The 23,060-nt window shown below is 43.5% G+C and overlaps 1 long non-coding RNA gene across 1 annotated transcript in view; it reads left to right on the forward strand.

Annotated features, from left to right (window-relative positions):
• Positions 1 to 23,060, forward strand: part of LOC308585238 — a 382,477-nt gene that overhangs the window by 108,951 nt on the left and 250,466 nt on the right. The window lies entirely within an intron of this gene.

Here is a 23,060-nt window from a genome sequence, read left to right on the forward strand (position 1 = left end):
CCCATCAAAAGAAACCAAATTTCAGGGTTCATAGTTGATGAAGTTCTACCACTTTTCTCTGCCACCAGGTTTATTATGCAGACAATTAAGGAAACATTTTCCATAACAGAAAGCTGATGATCTGTTTTCAGCTTTTTTGAATCACATTTAAAAGAATCCTTTAATGAAATTGCCATATATAAATATTTTTTATAAATCAACAACTCTGAATACAACAACAAAAATATTTTGTGTATATTCTGCATCACAGAATTTGGACAGTGACATAGGGTTGCCATATTTCAAAAAGTAACTTTTTTTAAGGAAGAACCCAAAATTGTTGAGCTAATTTAGGGAATTGTTGACCTTTTTATGAGAACAAACCCAGTCCAGCAACACCCAGAGTTTAAATATAGAAAGATAGATGAAACTGCCTGAGTCATACTATTGATATGTTTAGTCCTGACACCCGCTAGGTTTTGAGCTCTCCCCCCCCCCAGCTTTTTTGGGGAAACCTAATCCAAAAATAGTGATTTTAAGCTTTTGGAGCTGTTTCCTCTGCTTTTTCCGTCGCATTGCCATACATTCAGGTTTTGCGTGTCGTGGTCCCCAAGCCACCCTCAAATAAAACACAATTCACACAGAATTTTAGTTTAAGGTTTTTGGCATAAATTTGGCCACAATTTTATTAAAATACAAAAAATGTGAGTGGTTGCTTAGGCATTGGTTGCGACTATCTGTCCCCGCCCAGGGACACACTGACATCCGCACGCCCGCGGAAGTCAGAAAGGGAAAACAATTTGGAGAGAAAATGGAGCTGGGTGCCAGGCCCTCACCTCTCCCCAAATGCTCCCAGGGGCTCTTGCGTGGCTCTAGCCCCTTCACAGAGGTTCAGACAAGACCATGGCAAGCCCCTGGATTCCTTTAATGGAATACCCTTGCAGCAACAGCATTGGCGGGGCAGGCACAGCCAACCACATTCACTCCACCAAACCAAAAATTAACCAATGCCTAACCGCAACCTTTCAAGTTGTGACGATTTGCTGTGCAGCAGGCAAAAAACCAAATGGCAACAGCCAATCAGCCAAATGGACAAAATTCCTACCAGGCCCCTGCCCCAAAAGCAGATGACCCCATGACAGGCCTAGCAAGGTCAATGCGAACAACCCTAAATATGGGGAGGGTTGGCGGGTGATCCGATGCACGCAGCGAAAAGAGGAAGCTCAACGCTGCACACAGGGAATATAAAGCTAATAGGCTGTCAATCAGGAATAGCAACATTAAAATCTCCCCAACAACATAGAGGAGCTCAATCGCAAACGTGGCCATCTAATCTTACCCGCCCAGCAACAGAGGGATGACTTGCTAGACTCCACCACAACATGTGCTCTCCATGAAAGAGAACACACTTTCCCTGACATTTTGCCGATTCGGCAAAATTGCCCCCCCCCCCCGGCATTTTTACACCCCAAAACCCAGGTCGTGTCAGGAATTTTCCTGACAAATGGCAAACCTACAGTGGCATAGCATTGCACCCTGCATCACAGCTCGCTCGCTCGCTCACTCTTCTCAAAAGGGCCTAGCAGAGTTAATTTTGCAACGCAGAGAAAGGGCCTGAAGCTTAAATTCTCTGATGCTGCAGGAAGAAGGAGTCACAGCTTCTTCCACTTGCCAGTGCTGGGTACCTGTGGTTGTGGCTGCTTCAAGACATAAAAGCATGTGGTCCTTGGTCTCACTTCATCTTAGTGATAAGAACCTGGAATGAGTTTGGGGAGGGAGATTTTGCAGGAAAAGCCAAAATGGATCAAGCAAGGAAAGCAGATGAGGATACAGGTCCCTGCAAGCTATCCGTCTGCAGGCCTTTCCTTTGGCAAAGTTATCTGCCTTCTGGCAGCCTGCTGGGTGAAAAGGAAGAAAGGGAAAGGAGGAGATGAAAGGGATGTTCTCCTCCCACTTTTCCTCTGGCCTCACTCACCACAAGCACATGGCCCCTTACAGCTTACTTCCAAGGGAACATAGCCCTCAGCAGGAAAAAGGAGACCCCTGCCACTAGTTTAAAGGCCTTATGTCCCACCCATTTTGGCTGCAACAGGAAAAGCAGCTGTGAGTTTTTCACCATGAGCAGAAAGACAAGAACAGTGAGCACAAACCAATATTGCACATGGTTAGAGCACAGCAAGTCCTGCCTCCCACTAGACAAACTGACACAAACTGGTAGAAATGAGAGCATTGTCGAGATGCAAATTTAAATCTGACAGGCCAAATAAATCTATTGTTTCCCCTTGCTATGACTAATGGGAAACCCGTGATGGCGTCTCCAGGAGCAGCTTCCTTCGCAGGAAAACATTGCTGTCTCAAAAGAGCGGCTTTCTTCCAGATACGTTTAATGAATGGTTGAGAAAGAAGGGATGGACAATACGATTCAAAACCCACAGAGCTTCAGCATCTCATGAATGAAATGAACAGGGATTTTTCCTATGGCACATAATGTCTTTTCTATATGGCCCTACAGGTTAGGGTCATCTCTTGACTTTTTGTTTATAATTATTTTGCAATGCAATATTTATTCACAAAGGGATGCGGGTGGCGCTGTGGGTTAAACCACAGAGCCTAGGACTTGCCAATCAGAAGGTCAGCGGTTCGAATCCCCATGACGGGGTTTGCTCCCGTTGCTTGGTCCCTGCTCCTGCCAACCTACCAGTTCGAAAGCACATCAAAGTGCAAGTAGATAAATAGGTACCGCTGCGACGGGAAGGTAAATGGCGTCCGCCAGAAGTGGCTTAGTCATGCTGGCCACATGACCCGGAAGCTGTATGCCAGCTCCCTTGGCCAATAAAGCGAGATGAGCGCCGCAACCCCAGAGTCGGTCACAACTGGACCTAATGGTCAGGGGTCCCTTTACCTTTACCTTATTTATTCACAAGGTATCCTGTTGGGACAGCTGGCAGAGCTTGGCAGAGCTGGGAACCAACCGTCTGAAACTGAAATGTGCTACATCCAACCAGCCCTGCAGAGATGGGGTTAGGATTGTGTGCTTAATAATTTTTCTGCTTGTAGTGATTTAATGCGTTGATGATGCGGTGGTCTAAACCACTGAGCCTCTTGGGCTTGCCGATTGGAAGGTCAGTGTTTCGAATCCCTGTGATGGGGTGAGCTCCTGCTCCTCTGTTCCAGCTCCTGCCAACCTAGCAGTTCGAAAGCACACCAGTGCAAGTAGATAAATAGGTACTGCTGCAACAAGAAGGTAAATGGCGTTTCCGTGCTCTCTGGTTTCCATCACGGTGTCCCGCTACGCCAGAAGTGGTTTCGTCATGCTGGCCACATGACCCGGAAAGCTGTCTGTGGACAAACTCTGGCTCCCTCAGCCTGAAAGCGAGATGAGCGCCACACCCCATAATCACCTTTGACTAGACTTATCTGTCCAGGGTTCCTTTACCTTTTTACCTTTACAGTGCACTATGCTAGATGCTGCATGGTGTTAAACTCCATTTTTATTGCTTCTTTTGTTTTGTTTATTTCGATACAATTTCCATTCCAACGAAAGCACATAGGCTCTGGGATAATGATGAGAAAGCTTTCTATCAATTTATCATTACAATATGAAGAACGGTTCCCAGATGGGATGGCTGTGCAAGGCTGGGACAGCAAGGAATGTTATGGCGTGCCTATCAAATGTATTTCAGCACAAGCTTTGTGGACTGCAGTTACAGAGATGGGCTCTGGTCCACAGATGTCATCATCAGTCTGGCCCAGACACATGCATACAGTGGTACCTCGGGTTAAGGACTTAATTCTTTCCGGAGGTCTATTCTTAACCTGAAGCACCACTTTAGCTAATGGGGCCTCCCGCTGCCGCTGCGCTGCTGCTGCACAATTTCTGTTCTCATCCTGAAGCAAAGTTCTTAACCCAAGGTACTATTTCTGGGTTAGCGGAGTCTGTAACCTGAAGCGTATGTAACCTGAAGCGTATGTAACCTGAGGTACCACTGTACATAGAATCATAGAGTTGGAAGGGATGCCATGGATCATCTGGTCCAACCCCCTACAATGCGGGAATATACATCCATATGGGGATCAAACCCGTGACCTTGGTGTTATCAGCACTATGCTCTAGCCAACTGAGTTAACTGGCACGGCAATGTATGGCAGGTATGTATGTACATATATACCACATTTTTCCATGTATAAGATGCCCCCATGTATAAGACGCCCCCCCACACTTTTGGGGACCCCAAATTTAGAAAATGGGCATATGCACTATCCGTGTATAAGATGCCCCCAGATTTTTAACCTTATTTTAAAGTGAAATAACCTAGTCTTATACACGGAAAAGTACAGTACATAATTTATTTGTATGCTGCCTTTCCACAGTTCAAACCATGCTCAAGGCTGCTTACAAAATGAAAAAAATATGTAACCGCAACAGAACAAAACAAAACATAACAAAACATACAACATAACAAAAGCAGTCGATAAACAATAAATAAAATATTAAACAACACACAACCAAACTGAACTATTTCCACATAAATCACAAGATCTATAATAAAAATACAAAAATGGAACAATACATACTTCTAAGGCACAGAGAGGTCAAGATCCTGCAGCTTCTGCTCTGCACTCACACACTGGGAATTTTTATTCCCAGAGGCAAGACACCTCTGATGACCCAGGAAGCAGAGGTCTGTTTGCTAAGCAATGTGGTTACATGGAGTTTCTCCTCTCTTTAGGTTTTGCGGAATTGTGAAATGCAGTGGCAAAAAGAACGATCATTCCTATTGTGATGTAGGCACAGCTACGTGTGCGTTCCGAACCTGAAACAGGTATCTATAGCCACAGAGCTTCAGCGCCATCATCCACAAGCTTGGTGATTAGGGAATTCTGCTCTCAGAGTCTGTTGCATAGTTAACCCTCATTTCCACTGTCCGTACTGACTCTATTAAAACACCATTATCAAGACACGCTCACAGTTTCAGTCCGGAGTTCCTCTGTACTCCCCAATCTAATAGGAAAGCAATTTGATATGCATGGAGCTATTTCAGATGCAGGCAGTGTGCCAAGAGAACGCTTCCCAAAACTTGGGCACCGTACATTTTCAGCACAAAGTTTCTTTTATGTCAGGTATTTCACAAGATGGTGCATTACTGTGCCATATGTAGCCTACTTTGCATTGGTAATTGAAACAAATTGCAAGGATCCCCCCAAGACCTCTGTAATGTTTGTTTGTCAGACTGAGCGCTACCTTTGGGAAGTGCTACATGCGCTTCTGTGGTTTCATGAAAGAGAAACGGAAAGCACTACAAAACGAAAATGGAAATCATGCAAAGCTGAACCCCAATGAGCAATGGCTCAGATATTGGGGTGGCTCAGATATGAAACCACAGTCTGAGCAGGTATCGTGAACTGGCAGGACAACGGGGAGAAGGAACAGGATCCTGGCAAGGGGTGTAGCCAGGGGGTGGGGGAGTGTCAGTACACAGAAACCAGAGGGGGGCCTGAGGCATAGGGAGCAGCCAGAGATATGCTCTCGGACAGTGTTTCCCAAACTTGGTTCTCCAGCTGTTTTTGGACTACAATCCCCATCATCCCTTACCACTGGTCTTGCTAGCTAGGGATGATGGGATTTGTAGTCCAAAAAACAGCTGGAGACCCAAGTTTGGGAAACACTGTTCTAGGAGGCAGAAGCAGGCAAGGGCCCACAGCCCACCTCACTAGCTGGCCAGGTGGGGCTTTTTAGGTCTGGGGAGGGGGTTTTCAATTCATCAGCTGAAGCAGGCTTGGAACAGGTGAGGGTCACCTGCCTCATCAAGCCCAGATGCTGCAATCAGCATGCAAAGTACAAAAGGGAAGCAGAGCTGAGGGGCTGTGTCTGTTCAACTTCCAGTGTTGATGGACTACTGCAGGGGTCGGCAAACTTTTTCAGCAGGGGGCCGGTCCACTGTCCCTCAGACCTTGTGGGGGGCCAGACTATTTTTTTTTGGGGGGGGGAGAACAAATTCCTATGCCCCACAAATAACCCAGAGTTGCGAATCTTAACCATCTTTAAGCAGAAAAGTAACGTGTGATGTTCCTTTGCACTGGGTTCAAGTAGATGACTTCATTTTGTATTACTTGGATTTCGGGCTAGACTTTCGACACAGCTTTCACAACTGGCAATGCAACACTTCCTTGGTGTGTGACGTGCAGCAAGTGACGGCAAGTAATAGCTGTTAATGCAAAGCCTGCCTAGAGGTCACTGTGTGGCTCAAAGTTAATTTTACAAAGTGTAAGGAAAAGAGAAGACACCACCTTATAAATGATGCTAAGGCACTGCTGGAAATGGCTTCAGTGCATTCTTCTCTGTATGCCTAGCTACATCATGATTCAATGTGTGTCAACAGAGGAAGGAAAGTAAGCCACAGTTCCCTAGAGGACATGTACACACAAGATATTTACTAGGGAGCTGATTTAGCACATATGATATCTGGGCTGATTTGACCATTTCTAAAAGCAGGCCAATGAAATTATAATGTGTGTGCATTGTGCAGGATGAGTAAGGTTTTCTGTATGCTCACTTTCACTTTCGTTTCCTTTTTCTTTTTTTATTAGGCAATTTACAAAGCCCTGGGACAAGTTGCCCCTGACAATTGACAGCTGGTTTAGTATTAACAGCCTTAAAAAAAAAGTCAGTGGAAAAATGATAGCAGTAGGATTTCAATTCCCAATGTGTGATTTTTCTTTTTCTGAAAATGCATTTATTGAGATTTCTCAGTTAGTAAAGGGGGGAAAAAAGATGTAGAGACGAGAGCGAAGACAAGAGCATAGATTTAAAGCATGTATATTTCTTTTACAGGTGGCAGCAAGGAAAAAAGGACGATTGATGCCATTGTAAAGAAGTCTTTTCATGTAAAAGGTGAGTTCAGATAAGTGCATCAATTAGACAAGCCCTAAGTTCTGAAAGACGGAAGCTACAGAATGGCCTGTTACAAATCTCCACCAGTCTGCAGCAAAAGTCTTTCCCCACCCCCACCCCTTCTCCTGGTGTAACTGTTTTGTTAGTTTTTTGTACTAGGTAAAGGTAAAGGGACCCCTGACCATTAGGTCCAGTCGTGGCCGACTCTGGGGTTGCAGTGCTCATCTCGCTTTATTGGCCGAGGGAGCCGGCGTACAGCTTCCGGGTCATGTGGCCAGCATGACTAAGCCGCTTCTGGTGAGCCAGAGCAGCACATGGAAACGCTGTTTACCTTCCCGCCAAAGCAGTACCTATTTATCTACTTGCACTTTGACGTGCTTTGGAACTGCTAGGTTGGCAGGAGCAGGGACCGAGCAATGGGAGCTCACCCCTTCACGGGGATTCGAACCGCTGACCTTCTGATCAGCAAGTCCTAGGCTCTGTGGTTTAACCCACAGTGCCACCCGCATCCCCTAAGTTTTTTGTACTAGGGCTCTCCTAATATTCAGTTCTGATAAGCATGTAATAACCCCACTTTGGGGGTGCAAATGGAGAATCTGAGCTCTTTTGGATCTGACTGTAGTCCTTAAAATGTAGCGGGGAATTTTTAATATCAATATGTTAATATCAGACATTTAAAGTCTGAGCAGGTGTCCTTACAACCCCACTGCTTCTTTTATCACTCAAGTTAGAAATTAAAACACCAGGTACTTCGCTCTCATTGTTATCTGCCCATAACGGCCCACCCCACCCCACCCCCAACAAATTTGACTCATCACCTTCTCGGCACAAAGCCGGGAATACCTGTCCTTGTGGTTTTGATGCTTCCGTCTAGACATTTATTTATTTTTAGGCTCTGCATGGCGGTTGCATTACATACACCTGAAAGGAAAGGTAAACAGTGGCAAAGCGACAGGCCACAAAGCATTCCAAATACAAACGGAATATTTTGCTACACCCAGACAATGGGGGAAAGACTTGATACAGGTCCGTAATCAGAAATGGTGTTTGTGGGAAGGAAGGACAGCAGACGTCATTTCAGTGACTGGCAAAATTCACGGTTCTTGTATTCATTTACAAGGTCCTTAACACCTTGGGTCTAGGATACAACTTAAGGATTGCTGGATTCCTTACATCCCTGCTGATCACTGAGATCTTAATGGCTTCCCCATGGCTCAAATGCAAAGCTTCTATCCATCAGGAGTCCTGCATGAAGTATTCGGGGCCCATTTCCCCGATCCACCCTTTTTGTAAACTGCTTAGTGCTTTTATGTACAATCAAGCAGTACACATATTCTGTCAAATAAATGGGGGGGGGGGGAATCTGTGAAGCTCCCACTGGAGTCCAGCGGGTTAAGTTGGTTACACTCTGCACTGGACTTTTGCCCATCATGTATAACGGATATCTGTGGCATGTGGTGATTTAAATAAATAAATAAATAAAAATTGTAGGGGGAAACGTTAGGGCCAAAGGCAACAGCTTGTGAGGGTGACTGGGGGGTGGCTTTCATCTCCCTTGGTGACAATTGCCCTCGTTTTTATTGCATGCCCACACCGTTCTGAAGACCTTGAGGGGGCTGAGAAACATTCCTCCCTTGAATAAATCACTGCCACCACCAGAAGGGGCTCCTTCCTCAGAGCAAGGCCTTCGAGAAGTGGCCCAGAAGAGTGACGTCACCACTCCCATTTTCCCACAGTGACTAGAAACTCAAGTTTAAAAATTGCCTAGAAGTCGACCTTAACTTCCAAACAGTGATTTAATACAATTTTGAGAGAGAATGTCTCGTCGCTTCAGAACAGCAGTGGTGGTGCAAGAGCCCTCACAGGCCAGATTCCCCAGACTGCCTCATTTTGACAAAGGGCTTCTTTCCCTTCCTTAGAACAAGGCAGAGATGGGGGGCGAGGCAGAGATGTAGCAGTGACAAAACATTAAAAGATATTGCACAGGTACGCTACTGAATTTCCCCAAGGGACTAAAGCAGAGTTATCTGAACACACAAGGTTGTAAAATGGGGGTGAGACCGGGGTGTGCATCCCAGTGGCAGAGAGTTTTAAAGCACATCTCTTTAGCTGATGTGCAGGCAGCACGGGACTCCAGTCTGCAGAGCAAGAGGAGACAAAGAACACCTGAAACCACCTCAAAGGAAAACAGATATTCAGGCAAAAGGCATTAAAAGTGTGTGGGGGTGTGTGTGTAGTGTTTGGCCATAGCTGGAGACGGGTGCTTAACAGTTGTCATTCCTGGAGATCAGAAGAGGAGAGGTGTAAATTGAAAAGAGATGTCCCAGCTCTTGTCAGACAGGAGGCAAACATCACCTTGGACATTTGAAAGGATGCTTCAGGAACGGAAAAGGATGTTAGAATCAAAGCATCAGGTCAGCTTCCTGTAATTCCTTTACTTTTTAACACTTCCTGTGGGCAGATTTCATCCTATTTTATTGCTTCCATATAAGAATAACTAGGGAATGGTGAAACTTGACCTTAATGTATTGCAGCGTAAGTTCCCTCTTTTTGTGTGAAAAGGTAGCAATTTTTTTTTTTAAAAAAAAGGGAAAGCAATCTGTTTTCATACATTTCTAGTGTAAATCATCAACTTCACTACTAGGAACTTCATATCTTTAGTTCCTGTACTTACAAAATCTCTTTTACAAAGGTTCTCAGTTGCCTTTCAAATGTATGTCATTTTAAGTATTAGGTAGAAGACAGCGCTGTTCTGTAAGCTGAGGGAGTCAACTCATTTAAGTGATACCTAAAGTATAGGCCCAGTCATCTTTTATCGATCAAACCCACAAATTTAGAATTTTAAACATTTTAACACTCAGAAAGCTTGCAATTGTCCTATCTACACTTCTGGTGGGAGCGTCCTGTGGTACAAATTTCTTGGAGATCAATATTCCCTCAGCAATATAATGGAGCAACCAGTGGTTGTCACTCCAGAATTACCCTTACTGAATGTATTCCTGAATAACAACTCAGATTTACACAGCAGAAAACTTACGAGGAGCTAGACACACAATCACTAGACATTAGGAAGGCCTTGCAAGCATGATGATAACTAACTGGTACAAACTGGTCTCGGAAAGAATGACAAATAAATTAAAGATATCCAAGGGTCAAAATAAGAAAGACAAATGTACTTCTGTCCGGCTTGATTTCATAAAACATGAACAAGCCTCCTGCCCGACTTAGCTACAATCTCAGCTTGACAATATCACTTCTCCTCTTATGTTTCCTATCCTTTTTACCTGTAAGACAGTAAGAAAAGCCACTGTCAACTTAATCTCAATACCATTTGAGGAATAGGGGGTAAACACCAGCACTTACTTGTTCTGGGAAAGGTTGGTTATTGGAAAGTATCATACCACTCTGCATGGATGCTTGGCGTTGTTCTTCTTTTATGTTTTGTATTTGATCAAAAGCTTTGTATCTCAGTGGTCAAAGTTAGCATTTTGGATAATATGTTGTCCACTTGCTCTCCATTGGGTGGTCATATATGCAACCTGATTGACCATTTAGTTTGTTTACAGTGATATAAAATTTAAAAACAACCAATCATTTTAAGTATAGAAATTGCCCCAAGTAAGCCAATTGGATCTACTTCAGCAGGAGTGGGGAGTCTCAGTTCCAGGGCCCAAAAGTGCTCCCTCTCCGGGCCTCCTTATCCAGCTCTTTGGACTCTCTTGTCCAATGGTCCTCCATTGGTCCTACATCCTCCAATGGTCCTGCTCTACCTGCTTCTCAGCTGCTTTTGTCTGACTGGAATATGTACTTGAGCTATGATAACATGGTAAATGGTCAATGGCCAATGGGAGTTTTGGGGAGTTGTAGTTCATCAACATCTGGAGGACCAAAGATTCCCTTGATCTAGGATGTCATAATAAAAACAGTTAAGGGTCATGAATTATGGTGCTGGAGGAGACTCTTGAGAGTCCCATGGAATGCAAGAAGATCAAACCTATCCATTCTTAGGGAAATCAGCCCTGAGTGCTCACTGGAAGGACAGATCCTGAAGCTGAGGCTCCAATACTTTGGCCACCTCATGAGAAGAGAAGACTCCCTGGAAAAGACCCTGATGTTGGGGAAGATGGAGGGCACAAGGAGAAGGGGACGACAGACGATGAGATGGTTGGACAGTGTTCTTGAAGCTACCAGCATGAGTTTGACCAAACTGCGGGAGACAGTGGAAGACAGGAGTGCCTGGCGTGCTCTGGTCCATGGGGTCACAAAGAGTCAGACACGACTAAATGACTAAACAACAACAAAGAGTCGTGAGCCGCATCCAATGAAATGCTTCCACTAGGATAAGGACCTTTGGCTGTGCAACTGAATTTCCCTGCCTCCTCCTTTCCCCTTTTGTTGTTGTTTAGTCGTGTCCGACTCTTCATGACCCCATGGACCAGAGCACGCCAGGCACTCCTGTCTTTCACTGCCTCCCGCAGTTTGGTCAGACTCATGTTTGTAGCTTCGAAAACACTGTGCAACCATCTCATCCTCTGTTGTCCCCTTCTCCTTGTGCCCTCCATCTTTCCCAACATCAGGGTCTTTTCCAGGGAGTCTTCTCTTCTCATGAGGTGGCCAAAGCATTGGAGCCTCAGCTTCACGATCTGTCCTTCCAATGAGCACTCAGGGCTAATTTCCTTAAGAATGGGTGCGTTTGATCTTCTTGCAGTCCATGGGACTCTCAAGAGTCTCCTCCAGCACCATAATTCAAAAGCATCAATTCTTTGGCGATCAGCCTTCTTTATGGTCCAGCTTTCACTTCCATCCATCACTTCCTTTCCCCTTGCCCCCTCCTAAATCTGTTATGGGTTTTCCTCAACCCTCCAGGGTAGATTTTTTGGGGGGTTGGTGGGGGGCAGGTCCACAGTGAGAAGATCCATTGTTCAAGTGGAAATTCTTGTGCATAAGTACTTTGTTGGATATCTCACTAACAAATGTATTGTGGTATATGCTCTCCTGGACAATAGACCACTTCACCAAAGCTTATGCGGTAAGAAATTCTTAGTTTTCCAGGTGCCACAAGACACCGTTGTCCTTGCTGTAACTAACAACTATCCCTCTGCAAACTGTTACAATGGAAGGAGCTTATAGTGTTAGCAACAGAGCCTGGGATTAGAACTCAGGAGCCGCTGCCTCCAGCTACTAGAGCATGCCAGAAAATCTTAGCATTCACAGGATTAGCCACATAAATAACAAAAAGTTCAGACAGGCTAAACTGAAAACAGACAGAGCTAAGCATTGGGCTTCCTTCAGGCAGATGATAATGCATCTGGACCAGAGTCACTTTGTTGGTTGATAAGCTTGGTAAGATTAGTGTAAATAGCTACAGAAGCAGAATGCTAATAGAAATGGCAGTCAAGGGTATCTGCTAAAAGCCAGGAAAACACATGTAAGTAGACACACACACACACACACACACACACACACACACACACACACTGCCTTTAAGGAGTTGAAATGTTCATTTAGTTCATCCAACTTTAAAAGCACACTCGCCATTAATTTGCCAATGTCTTGCAGGAATATTCTCTTCTCTTTATATAATCTACAGTGCACAGTTGCTGCACTCTGACCCATAGGTATCTATGTTCTCTCAGCTGTGATCTTTTATTTTCCACTATTCCAGAGATGTCCAGCTGATGGGCTACATGCAAAAAGTCCAGATAACAGCTATTACATAGCATGGAGGCATACTTCTCAGACCAGCGATTCCGATCTACTTAAGCATGCCAGACTCTGTGCCAGATTATGGCCTATAATATAAATAATACTCCTGCAATATCGTGGAATGGTATCCAGACCAAAAAAAGAAGACAGACAGTAGTAGGGGATATCTACAATGGTTCTGGGTTAACTAGGGAACAGTGACAGAAAGAGTAGGGCCTAGACTTGGTCATATTTAGAGAAGACCCGCTGAAAGTGATGAACATCTCAAGTCTCATTGATTTCAGTGGCTCCCCTTCCATGAAGACTATACAGTGGTACCTCGGGTTACAGACGCTTCAGGTTACAGACTCCACTAACCCAGAAATAGTACCGTGGGTTAAGAACTTTGATTCAGGATGAGAACAGAAATCGTGTTCCGGCGGTGCGGCGGCAGCGGGAGGCCCCATTAGCTAAAGTGGTACCTCAGGTTAAGAACAGTTTCAGGTTAAGAATGGACCTCCAGAACGAATTACGGTAAGTTCTTAACCTGAGGTACCACTGTACAGTGGTGCCTCGCAAGACGAAATTAATTCGTTCCGCGAGTTTTGTCGTCTTGCGATTTTTTTCGTCTTGCGAAGCACGGTGTCGGGAAAGTTTGGGAAAAGCTTCAAAAATCACCAAAGTCTTTAAAAACCTCAAAAAAGGCTACCACACCGCGTTCTATTAGTTGCTCCTCGAAGTCAAGTCGCAACTGTATTAACGGTGTTAAGAAAAGGGAAACAAACTTGCAAGACGTTTTCGTCTTGCGAAGCAAGGCCATAGGGAAAATTGTCTTGCGAAGCAGCTCAAAAAACAAAAAACCCTTTCGTCTAGGGAGTTTTTTGTCTTGCGAGGCATTCGTCTTGCGAGGTACCACTGTATTTGTTTAGGTCTCTCCTGTGTGGCCAGACAGACTAGGGCAAGCAGAGGAAGAGGGTGAGCAAGAGCGTTCACCTCTGAATTGCCTGAGGGCAAGTGATCATACTACAAACAGAAGGGACAGCCTTGTTAAGGGAAGCAAGAAACCGCTGCAGCCACCTCCTGTACCAGTCTCAGCATTCCCAAACCTTAACAGTGCCCGTTTCTTCATTATATCATCAGCATGGCTTAAATGAGGAAGATTTGCAGGGGCCAAGAGTGAACTACTTCATGATTACTCTTCATTGAGTTTGTTACTGACGGATTACACACTTGCAAATAAAGATGCCCCAAGCTTAAAAGGGCACCCAAGTCCTGGTTAAACAACTTTTCTCAATCCACTCAGATGTTTCTACAGTAGCCGTATTAATACATTCCAGCAGCGGCCTTAGATTGCAAAATATGAAACTTTACTCGTGGGCATTATGAAGGCATTAATCTTCCACCTGTCACTAATACTGGCTAGGCAGTTTTTCAACTATCTGCCCTCAACATTGCTAGTTGGCCCTTTGGGGATTAAATCTGTAAAGTGCTGCCTGCAAAAGTGTTATCAGAGGTTACAGCCACACAAAATTAGCATCCAAAATATATACCTAGTGCTCTCATTTCAAATGTGCATTATTAGTCTACACGGCAGAGTTCATATCCACCAATGGGCTAATTATACCAGAAGCAATATTTCCAAGTCACTTTCTTTCAGTGTTCCTCTCTTATTTAAAATCAGGGAGAAGCCATGGAGAGTTTCATTCCAGATACAGCAAACTGAGCATTATTGGATCCTGCAGATCAAAGTATACTGGCCTCTCCTTATTTTGCCTCATTGCAATCCTAACGACAACCCCATAAGGCAAGACAGTAATATTATCCCCATAAGGCTGAGAGAGTGTAACCACCAATGAATTAATGTCTGAGGTGGGACTTGAACCAGGGACCTTTGGATTTGTAGCTCAGTCTCTTGGACACTACACTGCACCAGTTCCTTAACATTTAAATAATCAGGCTTGACTGCTTCAGCAGATGCATTCATTTCAAAAAAGTTGCAAGTTTTCTTTCCTGTCTCCTGTGACTTCATCAACAGTCGCATAGCAAGGAGAAATCCAGCAGTTCTTATATTTGCACCTACACATTTTAAAAGCCCATTACTTAAGCATTTAAAAAGGTAAAGGGACCCCTGACCATTAGGTCCAGTCGTGGCCGACTCTGGGGTTGCGGCGTTCATCTCGCTTTATTGGCCAAGGGAGCCGGCATACAGCTTCCAGGTCATGTGGCCAGCATGACTAAGCCGCTTCTGGTGAACCAGAGCAGCGCACCAAAACGCTGTTTACCTTCCTGCCGGAGCGGTACCTATTTATTTACTTGCACTTTGACGTGCTTTCGAACTGCTAGGTTGGCAGGAGCAGGGACCGAGCAATGGGAGCTCACCCCATCGCGGGGATTCGAACGGACAACCTTCTGATCGGCAAGTCCTAGGCTCAGTGGTTTAACCCACAGCGCCATCCGAGTCCCTACTTAAGCATTTACTCTACCACAAAAAAAGGTTTGTCAAACTGTTGGAAGTACAAAAGCGGGGATCATTCAGTTTGTAATTTAAGGGTTAATTTTATTAGTCTTAAAGTCAAGTGGACAGGAGGGTGGTGGATGTGTTGCTGAGCAACTGGGTGGAGTAGAATGATCTTTGCTGAGGTAGCACATACCCTGATTGCCTGTGTGGTGCTAAGGAAGTTTTTACTCTGTATGTTTGGTCTAATGTCCCCTTGATATATTCAAAGCCTGATATGAGAAAGACAAAACTTGTCTGTTCCTTTCTCCTCAGATTATACAGGTTTATAGCTGCTGCTCCAAATACAGTCCACAAGTTCTTTGCTACAGAATACTTTAGTCTAGAGCAAGTGATATATAGATGGTCTATCCCATCTGCTACTGTGTCCAAGTACACCAATAGGTATCAAGGTTAGATTTATGCACAAGTTAAGTAAACCACAGTTTTGGGCCTCAGATTATGAGGGACTTCTAAATTAAAAAGTCTACATTTCAAGTTTCACACAATTGGTTAAAAAATAAATACATTTTATTTAGAATCTTAGTCTTTGCTTACATCTTCCCCTCTGTACTGGTCTATATCCAGCTACAGCACTTTATTATTTCTATTTGCATTGGCTTTTCTGTTAGACTAATGCCCCCCCTTTTTTTTTTTGCTAAAACTATACAGCCTCCTAACTGTGACATAGCCTAGGGCTCAGCATGTCTTACTCCAGCTCTGATGGGCATGGAAAAAAAACATTTTCTGCCTATGTGAGCAAAAGGTATTCCCTTAGAAAAGAGCTGCACAAATTATATCGTGGTCAAACATACGCAGTTTAGAAGAGAAAATGTTTCTTTACAAATTTAGCAACTTTCTTTTGAAATCTTTCTCAATATGCATCAAGAAATTGCAATAAAACACCCAAGAATTTATTGCTCCTTTCCCAATACAAGTAGAGATCAGCTGCAGGTTTCTTGTTATGACTCATGGACATTTGGTTGACCCAAACAGGGCTAAGGGCTATTTCAAATGTCTCTTATTACCATATTTTTCGCTCTATAACATGCACCCGACCATAACACGCATGTAGTTTTTAGAGGAGGAAAATCCATAGGCATGCCACCCGTAGGCATTCCCTCCATAACACGCAAAGACATTTCCCCTTACTTTCTAGGAGGAAAAAAGTGAGTGTTATGGTGCAAAAAATACGGTACTTACGACACATCTTTGTCAAAGTCTGAATGGTGGGAATGCTTCCTCATAAGATAAGTGTATGACAAAAAAGTATTTAAACTGGTCATAATTTGATAAGAAAAGCAACTTAGATATAACTTTCCCAATCAGTGAATGGCATGTTATTCAATGGAACAAAAGGAAAAGCTATCTTGTTAAAAATAAAATGGTATTGAAATTGAATGTTGTTTAGATAGATTTGAGTTATTTTATCTGGCATCTAAAATTAAACTTGCTTAGGTTGGAGCTAAACATTTGGTACCAAACACAGGATTCCTAAACCCATGTTTGCTTCCAACGGGCAATCTGGGATCCCATTTGCAAAGGAGAAGCAGCAGGTAAGAGGTGTGCTTAATCCTTCCCACCGCCTTAACTCTGCAATCTCTTCCCCTTCACCCAGCCCCAGTATTGGATTTCCTGATCAAGTGAAAATGAGCAAGGAGTGATTCCCAAAACGAGTGGCAAAATTATGGTTAGAAAATGTTACAGAGGAGAAGTGGTGGCAGTGGATGGGCCAAGCACTGCCTTGCCAAACACTTCTGCCTGACTCCATTCTCAACACTGGGGACAAACACAATGCTGGGAATCCAGTCTATGAAATCAAACATCTAGTAGTGCCTATAGATAACTTGGGAGACTAATCCGAAGTTGCATTAACGCGGGTGGCGCTGTGGGTTAAACCACAGAGCCTAGGACTTAACGATCAGAAGGTTGGTGGTTCAAATCCCTGCGACGGGGTGAGCTCCCGTTGCTCGGTCCCTGCTCCTGCCAACCTAGCAGTTCAAAAGCACATCAAAGTGCAAGTAGATAAATACCGGTATGTACCGCTCCGGCGGGAAGCTAAACGGCATTTCCATGCGCTGCTTTGATTTGCCAGAAGTGGCTTAGTCATGCTGGCCACATGACCCAGAAACTGTACGCCGGCTCCCTCGGCCAGTAAAGCGAGATGAGCGCCACAACCCCAGAGTCGCCCACAACTGGACCTAATGGTCAGGGGTCCCTTTACCCTTTACTGCTGAAATAAAGGACACTGGCCTGGGAAGCCACTTGGATGCAGACACCCATGATTTACAATAGGGCAAGCCCAACGTTTTGTACCAGTTGAGCTGCAAGAAAACTTCAACACAGAACCCACAGGCTACACACTGCCTTGCTGCGCAGGCGCAGGGAGTGAGGACAGAACTTACCCCATCCCAAGCCCTCAGGCTGCCATCCCAGAGCTGCCTAAGCAAGATGCTGGACTTTGGGAAGGAAGTGTGAGGCTCTAGCGGAGTCCTAGGGCCCTCCCACCTCCTTCCCAATGGTGGGAGAGCCTTAACTAGGCTTTAGAAAGGAGGTGGGAAGACTCCAGGACACTGGCAGAACCCTCACACCTCCTTCCCAAAGCCCAGCACCTCGCTTACCTGGCTTTCGGAAAGCAGCACAAGATCTGTGGGCAGGAGTGTCAAATGTTGCTGAGAGCAACCCAAAAAGGCATTGAGGGTTGCATGTGACTCTTGGGCCAGACGTTGGACCGCCCTGATTCAAAATATAACTTTGCCTTTAAATGCACGTTTTTCTCAAAATATCCATCTCTGAACTTCTCAAAATACCTTTTCAAATATATTTAGAACTGTATTTTACCGATGTTTTCCAAGTGTGAAATCCAATAGATAGCTACATCTCAATCTACACAGTAGTCCAGGAGGGGAAAAGCAGGTCAGTTTATGTTGGAAACTGCAACACCCAAATTCCTCATGCATCCCTAGACAGGGGTGCATTTGGGAACTATGAAAAAGCTGTTCTGAGTTCCTTGGAGAAAGTGATGTATCAAGTGTATAAATTAGTATAAACAATTTTCCTCCTGGTTCATGGCATACTGCATAACTTTACCCGATATTGTCCCAAAGCAATACCCCTTGACACACAATTATGCTCAATAACAAGTATTATAGCAGAAAGCATGTCAGACTGAATTCAACTCCTGCTTGGCCACAAACTCACTGAGAGCACATCCTTACTCATGTCTACTCAAAAATAAGTCTGACTTGAGTTCCATGGAACTTGTTACCAGGTGTGTACAGGAATGGCACAGCCTGAGTAATACCATCAGCCTATAATTTGCAACTTTATGGTGGAGCTGTTTGACTTACCTTGAGGGTTTATGAACGATGAATGACCAGACAGATTACAAAGCCCTTTCACACTCTAAAAGCACCCTAGAAAATGCATGAAACTAAGTAGCTGAAAACACCTGCTCAACTGAGTTTCACTTCTGCCTCAAAGTATAAATTCCTGAAGCCACTTTCATAATCTGCAACAGACACAGCCATCCCTCTTCACTACATTCTGTTTGGTTCTTTAAAAGAACGAGAGAGAAAATGCAATGTCATAGGAAAGTTCATTGCTTTGAATGCTGGCTGAAGTTTATCAAGAATCCATAAATTTCAGTGTGCCTATGCAGAATATGTCTTAGTCAAGCTACCACCCTTAACAATTTGGCAAGTGATTAAAAATAAAACCTGAACATACTTCAGCACAGGTTGTCTTCATGAAATGTGGTGCTGAGAGTATTTCAGTTCCAAATGTCTGAGAAGCCCCTATAAGATACAAGAGGCTCAGAGATCACAGATAAGATTTTCCATTCAGTGAAGCAACCAAACCTCCCCCCACAAGCTGTGCTTCCTGTACCATTAGATATCATCTCCATAACGTAACAAATACCCAGGCTATAGTGATAATGACCTGCCTGCCTAAGCTATTCTTTATACAATCTGAAGTTGAAATCAGATATAAATGGAGATTGTCCATCAAAGTACAGCTACTCTTTAAGTGTTTCTTTTTCGTCTCCAAAAATTCAGAAAGACAGGATGACTATAAAGACACCCACAGCTCTACCCTTGGGGCGTACAATCTCTGAAGATCTATACGGATTTTTAAATCATCAACATCAAACACAACTATTATAGGTTGCAACCAATGGTGGCTTTGCCTTAGCAGAAATAGCCTCTGCTTGTGCAAATTAGGTGACCTGCTTTTTGCTCAGCTCCCCTATCCACTTCCCCAAAAAGCTAATTTTACTTTTTTCAGGGTGGGGGGGGGGTAACCCTCCATAACTGAATATAATGCAGATGGCTGCAGTAAGCCCTGGCATCCGCTCCCAGTTTCACTTAAAAAGAAATGCTACTTTCCTTATGAGTAGAACTGCACAAAATTCTTGCCATACCTTTACTGTATTTAAAAATTGTTAAGATTCCACAGAATGGCCACTCCTGCTTTCAAGATTTCCTGCTGGATTCTAAAGCACAAGTATCTAACCTGAACCCCCATCCTGTTCAACACTCCTAAAATCTCCTAAAATACAACAGCTTATTGTAAAAGATTACCAGATCATCATCACAGACCAAGTGTCTTTGGCTCAACACTTGTTTGCATAGGAGAATGAAGACCTGTCTTATAAATTGCAAATGGAGCTGAAAATGTTCACAGTCTTACTCCATCCAACAGGTCCAATATACATTTTTATGTTTATACAGATGAACGTCACTGTTTTGCAATCTCTGCCCTGGGCCATGATTTGAAGACCAGCAAGGCTTGGATTGGAAAAAGTGAGCAACTGAAGAAAATCTCAGTGAGCAGGACTAGCAAATGGGGCATTACACAAGCTATATTCTGAAACCCCTCCATCCTTGGCAGCGTTTAACTCTCCTTTCCATTATGCTAGGCTGGATAAATGCTTCTGACAATGCAGTTAAAGCAGAAGGCTGCAATTCCCAGGAAGGAATGGTTTTTGGCAATTTTGCTTTAGCAGATGCAGCAGTTAACCCCCCTCTCCTTATATTAAACTATCCAGGTCCCAAGAGCACTGACAGCCTATATACTTCCTCCTCCTCCTCTAAGGCCTCACAACTATTACATTATCATTATGTCAGTTGTGTGCTGCCTGCATGAACAACTCTGGTGGAAGCAAATACATGAACAAGTGCCATTGCAGTTATAATAAACACAGGGCGTGGGGCTAGCCAAGAGGGAACAAACTGAGAATTTGGTTCTGTTCAGCTCCAGAGGTTTTTGCACAGCAAAGATCAGACTTTGAGCAACATGGGAAGAGAATCCAGAGTGAATTGTGGAATCCAGGATGGATCCATTCCAGCCACGGGCAATGATAGGCTATTTTGAGCACCCCACCAAGGCTTCCATTCAGCAAGGCTTTGGAACATGCACACGAACAGCATCCAGGTTGCACATGTTTCTCCTATTGTGCTTTTTCTGGAAACTGATCGCATGTGGCAGGTCCAGGGTCCGTTCCACAAATACTGTACTTCCACTCTGGTCAATACCCCACACACTCTGGTCAGGATAAAATTATGTCTATGGCCTGTTATACCCCCTGTAGTTTCAAGCTCACTTAAGTGACTATTCTCGAACAGTTCCCCAAATAAAATGCTTACTAATGTGTGTCAGGTAGGTCTGGAAGTTCCTTTTTTATATATATTCTTTAGGAAGCACATGCACAACTCAGGAAAGAAAAAAACCCCACATTCTCATTACTGCCTCACACAAGTGGTATTTGATAGCCCACTATGCTCTTTTTGTTGGATCCCTCCCTGGTAAACATCAGTAGGCTTGAATCTATGGCATTATGTTTTCTTTTAATATAAAGAGTAACCAGATACAAACTCTGAACTGAGCATCATAGTCACTTCCTTTAGAGAGAACCTAAATGAGCACAAAACCTGAGCAGTCTAAAGACTTGTTATTTTATTGTATGCTCTTTCTGGCTTAAGCACAGCAAATGCAAAGGAATTTTTTTAATATAAAAAAACCCCCAGAGAGAACTATTTTTATTTTGAAGAAAGTCTCACAGAGCTCAACAGAACCTGGTTCTGAATAAGCAAAACTAAGCATCACTATCCAAAAGTGCCCCAAAATTAAGACACTGCCTCAAGCTCAGTTCGACCAAGACCATGAAATGGTTCCAGTACTTTAACATTGCCCACATTTGCAAGGCAAGTTCACCTGGACAGCTACGCCAAAGGTGCAACTAAGTTTGTGGGGTTTGATTATCGTTTCCAGGCAATTATATCTGCTTTAGTAAGTCCCCCAGTGTTAACATTAGGAGACATATTGCAAGGTTAGCCTAGACCAGGGTTTCCCAAACATGGGTTGTTTTTGGACTACAACTCCCATTATCCCTAGCTAGTGGTCAGGGATGATGGGGAATCATACATAGTCCAAAAACAGCTGGAGATGAACTTTTGAGATAGGCTACACTGTGAAGTTCTCTGTGAAGGTGACTTGAACTTCCCTTTATTTAAAGGTTTTTAAAAATACTAAAATCATGCTATATATGATCTGGTATAGTAAAATGGCACAATGCAAATTCACTAAACGTGATACATAAAGAATCCACCAAAAACAAGAAGTTTTCTAAACAAGAATAATTTCTTTCCTGCTTCTAAGTTCAACCCACTGCAAACCAGGCAAGCTTTCAAATCAAACAGCAGGCACTCACTTCCAGATTGTAGAACTCTCTTTCGTTTACTTACTAGACTTAACAATTACTGTAAGTTTTAGTTCAATTAACCAATTAAATATTCATTGACCCTTAATTTATCCACTTCCATAGCCTTCTTCAAAGAACACCTACCACCTTTTGTTCTAGTTAAAAATAAATGCCTTGAACTGCCAGCAGGGATTGGTATCCAGGCACTAACTCCACTACCATTTCTCACACACTGCAAAACGCATCCTCATACATGAGTGTTGACATGAATGTGTGAATAGAGAAGCAGTTCAGTCTCTTCTAATGAAGCATATTTTTCAGCTTCCAAAATGAGTCTGCTAACTGATTGCTGGATCACAAATGAGGCAAAATTACCATTTCATCCCATTCGAGGATTCGGGAAACATGAGGGGTTTTAAGATGAGCAATGCACTCTTAACTGCATTTACACAGAAGTTACCACTGAATTCAGTGGGCCTTCCTTAGGATTTCAGCCTCTGACTTCCAAATGTGGTGCATACCTGCACATATAACATAATTTAGAGCAGTGCTCTTCAAACACCAGATGTGGGTAGACTATGACTCCCATCATGCTTGATCACTGGGCTACGCTTGCTGTGGATGATGGGATTTGGAGTCCACCCACATCTGGGGAGCCCAGGTCAAGGAGCACTGATTTAGATGATTCAAAATACCATTGTAAATGAGTTCAAAGTATTAGCTGTATACACCAAATCTCACAGGCTGCAAATCCCTTTTCTCAAGTCATGTTACTAGGCCAGGCTTCACCAACCTGGTGCTACTCCCCCCCCCCCCAGATGTTTTGCATTACAACACTGCTCAACCCTAGGCTATGCTGATGTGAGTTTTGGCCCAAAACATTTGAAGAGCAACAGTCTGACAAAGCTTTTAGGCAGTTATTTGTGTCTGACCATTTGCAATCTTCTAGGCTTGCACATTTAATCACAATACATAAAAACCCACAAAACTTTTCTTTTTGTAAAAAAATGGCAACTGTATTAAAAGATTTTTTTAAATGAATAAAACATCTATTAAATGTCTGTCCAGGATTTAAAATTACAGTTATCGAGATTCTGTTTTCCAGGTACATCACATTACAATTCTTTTCATTGCTGGTTGAAGGTATATCTTTTACAAGGAGAACACACACACAAAATAAAAAAATTAAAAAAATGCTAATACCTGTGAACTTGAATTTTTTTAATAATAAAAAAACCCCTGAACGCCATGGAAACTAAACTGAAAAAAAGGCTCAAATGGAAAATAAGAAGAAATTAATTCTGTTA

The sequence above is a fragment of the Podarcis bocagei genome, assembly GCF_964188305.1.
Source record: "Podarcis bocagei genome assembly, chromosome: 4".
NCBI lineage: Eukaryota > Metazoa > Chordata > Lepidosauria > Squamata > Lacertidae > Podarcis > Podarcis bocagei.